The sequence below is a fragment of the Rhinoraja longicauda genome, unplaced genomic scaffold (assembly GCF_053455715.1).
Source record: "Rhinoraja longicauda isolate Sanriku21f unplaced genomic scaffold, sRhiLon1.1 Scf000060, whole genome shotgun sequence".
NCBI lineage: Eukaryota > Metazoa > Chordata > Chondrichthyes > Rajiformes > Arhynchobatidae > Rhinoraja > Rhinoraja longicauda.
In genome coordinates this window covers 405,001-410,000 of record NW_027601278.1, presented here as the reverse complement: position 1 = coordinate 410,000, position 5,000 = coordinate 405,001, and positions in this window count along the sequence as shown.

Below are 5,000 nucleotides of genomic sequence, written 5' to 3'. Positions count from 1 at the left end.
TCATGATGTCCACGCGGCAGGCGGAATATTTAAAAGCACTGTTCTGTACGAAGTGCACAATGTCCGTTGGGGAAATGCAGCTGGGGGTCGGTCGACCGGCTGACGACGCCTGCCTGCCGATTTGGTTCACGATGTCCCCGCCGAAGGCGGCATACTTGAAAGTACAAGTACCGCCGTTCGCGGCGCGCAATTTGCGGGGGGAGGAATTGTTAGTGCACGTCTGTGTGCTAGGTGACGATGCTTGCCGACTTGGTTCATGCCGTCCACGCCGAAGACGGCGCCGTTTAAAGTACTGCCGCTCGAGGTGCACAATTTGCGGGGGAATTGTTAATGGGCGTCGGCGTGCTGGGTGACGATGTGGAGATGTGGAACGCCGAGCCAGATCTATCTTATTTGTTTGCTTGGCCCACTGGACTTTGCGTGGGCTTTGCAACACTGTGTGCTAGGTTAAATCACGGCCAATAGAGTGAGTGTTTTTAATGATCCTGATCTGATAAGGGGACTAGAGGTAAAAGAGCCGTTAGGAGGCAGTGATCACAACACGATAAGTTTTACTCTGCAAATGGAAAGGTAGAAGGGAAAATCGGAAGTGTCTGTATTACAGTATAGCAAAGGGGATTACAGAGGCATGAGGCGGGAGCTGGCCAAAATTGACTGGAAGGAGGCCCTAGCAGGGAAGACGGTAGAACAGCAATGGCAGGTATTCCAGGGAATAATGCAGAGGTTGCAGGATCAATTTATTCCAAAGAGGTGGAAAGACTCTAAGGGGAGTAAGAGACACCTGTGGCTGACAAGGGAAGTCAGGGACAGCATAAAAATTAAGGAGAGGAGGTATAACATAGCAAAGAAGAGTGGGAAGACAGAGGATTGGGACTCTTTTAAAGAGCAACAAAAGTTAACTAAAGAGGCAATGCGGGGAGAAAAGATGAGGTGCGAGGGTAAACTAGCCAATAATATAAAGGAGGATAGCAAAAGTTTTTTTAGGTACGTGAAGAGGAAAAAAATAGTCAAGGCAAATGTGGGTCCCTTGAAGACAGAAACGGGGGAATTTATTATGGGGAACAAAGAAATGGCAGACGAGTTAAACCGTTACTTTGGGTCTGTCTTCACTGAGGAAGATACACACAATCTCCCAAATGTTCTAGGGGCCGGAGAACCTAGGGTGATGGAGGAACTGAAGGAAATCCACATTAGGCAGGAAATGGTTTTGGGTAGACTGATGGGACTGAAGGCTGATAAATCCCCAGGGCCTGATGGTCTGCATCCCAGGGTACCTAAGGAGGTGGCTCTAGAAATAGTGGAAGCATTGGAGATCATTTTTCAATGTTCTATATAGATTCAGGATCAGTTCCTGTGGATTGGAGGATAGCAAATGTTATCCCACTTTTTAAGAAGGGAGGGAGAGAGAAAACGGGTAATTATAGACCAGTTAGTCTGACATCAGTGGTGGGGAAGATGCTGGAGTCAATTAGAAAAGACGAAATTGCTGAGCATTTGGATAGCAGTAACAGGATCATTGCGAGTCAGCATGGATTTACGAAGGGGAAATCATGCTTGACAAATCTACTGGAATGTTTTGAGGATGTAACTAGGAAAATTGACAGGGGAGAGTCAGTGGACGTGGTGTACCTCGACTTTCAGAAAGCCTTCGACAAGCTCCCACATAGGAGATTAGTGGGCAAAATTAGGGCACGTGGTATTGGGGGTAGGGTACTGACATGGATAGAAAATTGGTTGACAGACGGAAAGCAAAGAGTGGGTATAAATGGGTCCCTCTCGGAATGGCAGGCAGTGACCAGTGGGGTACCGCAAGGTTCGGTGCTGGGACCCCAGCTATTTACGATATGCATTAATGACTTAGACGGAGGGATTAAAAGTACCATTAGCAAATTTGCAGATGATACTAAGCTGGAGGGTAGTGTGAATTGTGAGGAAGATGCAATAAGGCTGCAGGATGACTTGGACAGGTTGTGTGAGTGGGCGGATACATGGCAGATGCAGTTTAATGTAGATAAGTGCGAGGTTATTCACTTTGGAAGTAAGAGTAGAAAGGCAGATTATTGTCTGAATGGTGTCAAGTTAGGAGGAGGGGGAGTTCAACGAGATCTGGATGTCCTAGTGCATCAGTCAATGAAAGGAAGCATGCAGGTACAGCAGGCAGTGAAGAAAGCCAATGGAATGTTGGCCTTCGTAACCAGAGGAGTTGAGTATAGGAGCAAAGAGGTCCTTCTACAGTTGTAGCGGGCCCTGGTGAGACCGCACCTGGAGTACTGTGTGCAGTTTTGGTCTCCAAATTTGAGGAAGGATATTCTTGCTATGGAGGGCGTGCAGCGTAGGTTCACTAGGTTAATTCCCGGAATGGCGGGACGGTCGTATGTTGAAAGGCTGGAGCGATTGGGCTTGTATACACTGGTATTTAGAAGAATGAGGGGGGATCTTATTGAAACATATACGATAATTAGGGGATTGGACACATTAGAGGCAGGAAACATGTTCCCAATGTTGGGGGAGTCCAGAACAAGGGGCCACCGTTTAAGAATAAGGGGTAGGCCATTTAGAACGGAGATGAGGAAGAACCTTTTCAGTCAGAGAGTGGTGAAGGTGTGGAATTCTCTGCCTCAGAAGGCAGTGGAGGCCAGTTCGTTGGATGCTTTCAAGAGAGAGCTGGATAGAGCTCTTAAGGATAACGGAGTGAGGGGGTATGGGGAGAAGGCAGGAACGGGGTACTGATTGAGAGTGATCAGCCATGATCGCATTGAATGGCGGTGCTGGCTCGAAGGGCTGAATGGCCGACTCCTGCACCTATTGTCTATTGTCTATTGTCTATAATCAACCACTTTATTTTGCCCGTCTTTGTGACTCCTCTTTGACACGTCGATCACCGCTGAGGCTGTTTTACCTGTTTCCCCTATGTACCGTAAGGTACACTCCTTACATTGAACTGCATACACCCCATTATTTCGCTCACGGGTTATCCTCTGTGCTATCCAGTCTCTCCTGTCACCCTGTTCTATGTTTTTGTCTATTACCCAGTGGGAGCAGGCCCCATATTGACATTAATTTGTAACCCTACTGCTCCCCTCGTCTGCTGGTTTTATCACCATCTCATGTTTATCCCTCAGCTCTGCCGTGGTCTCCCTCTCTTTTTTTCTGGTGAGGTTCGGCCTATCCTTTGTCATGGGCATATCCCAGGCTGTTTTAGTAACGTTCTTTTAAAACGTGTCGTGTTTGTTTGGCTTTACCCACGTTCCAGCATTAGAGGCCAATTTTTGCAATGTTTCCTGGGTGGGATTTGCCGGTTTTACAAATGGTGTCACTATCTCACCCTGCTTCCTGATACCCTTATGGGGTCGGCTCTGTTCTTGCAGAACCCTCGGGTGGTGCAGAGTCTGGGCCTTGTTATCAATATCTTGCCCTGCTTCCCGATACCCTTGCGGGTTCGGCTCTGTTCTTGCAGATCCCTCAGGTGGTGCAGAGTCTGGGCGGCATCGTCACCCAGCACACCGACGCCCACTGAAAATTACCCACGCACAGTGCGCGCCTGGAGCGGCAGTAGTTCAAACTACCCCTACCCCTACCCCTACCCCTACCGCTACCCCTACCCCTACCCCTACCCCTAACCCTAACCCTAACCCTAACCCTAACCCTAACCCTAACCCTAACCCTAACCCTAACCCTAACCCTAACCCTAACCCTAACCCTAACCCTAACCCTAACCCTAACCCTAACCCTAACCCTGACCCTAATGCAGGCAGAGTTATTTATAAAGTGGCCCAGACTCTGCACCACCTGAGGGTTTTGTAACAGAACCAACCCCATAAGGGTTTCAGGAAGCAGGGCAAGATATTGATAACAAGGCGCAGACTCTGCACCACCTCAGGGTTCTGCAAGAACAGAGCCGACCCCATAAGGGCATCAGGAATCAGGGCAAGATATTGATAAAATGGCCCAGACTCTGCACCACCTGAGGGTTCTGCAAGAACAGAGCCGACCCCATAAGGGCATCAGGAAGCAGGGCAAGATATTGGTAACAAGGCCCACGGGGAAGGCGGCATACTTTGGGGTTATTTTGTAGTGAGTTTTGAAGGCATGTGCTAGTGTTACGCATACCGAGGGCGCGCAAAGTTCGGCGCGCCCGGGCCAAAACGCCTCTGCTGGCCGCGGCCGAGTCGGCCGACGGATTGCCACGGACTTGCTTGACGACCTGTCACTCTCCGTGCATCGGTTGCACGCCCGGTTCGTCCTTTCCATTTGTTTCATGATGTACACGCGGCAGGCGGAATATTTTAAAAGCACTGTTCTGTTCGAAGTGCACAATGGCCGTTGGGGCAATGCAACTGGGGGTCGGTCGACCGGCTGACGACGCCTGCCTGCCGATTTGGTTCACGATGTCCCCGCCGAAGGCGGCATACTTGAAAGTACTGCCGTTCGCGGCGCGCAATTTGCAGGGGGGAGGAATTGTTAGTGGACGTCTGTGTGCTGGGTGACGATGCTTGCCGACTTGGTTCATGCCGTCCACGCCGAAGACGGCGCCGTTTAAAGTACTGCCGCTCGAGGTGCACAATTTGCGGGGGAATTGTTATTGGGCGTCGGCGTGCTGGGTGACGATGTGGAGATGAGGAACGCCGAGCCAGATCTATCTTATTTGTTTGCTTGGGCCACTGGACTTTGCATGGGCTTTGCATCATTGTGTGCTACGTTAAATCACGGCCAATTGAGTGAGTATTTTTTATTCAACCACTCTATTTTGCCCGTCTTTGTGACTCCTCTATGACACGCCGATCACCGCTGACGTGTTAATCTGCGTGTTAGGTATCTCGGGGGTCAGTTGGACGGACAGATGTGTAAGGGTTTTGTTCGGAAGGATCGTTGAGTGTAAACGGTGAACGGGGGTTAAAGGCCCTGAGGTTTCAATCCTCTAAAGAATGTAAAAGGTCTGACGCGTTAGCTAGCAGCTAATGAGGTGAACCTAGCAGCTAATGAGGCTCTCTCTCTCTCAC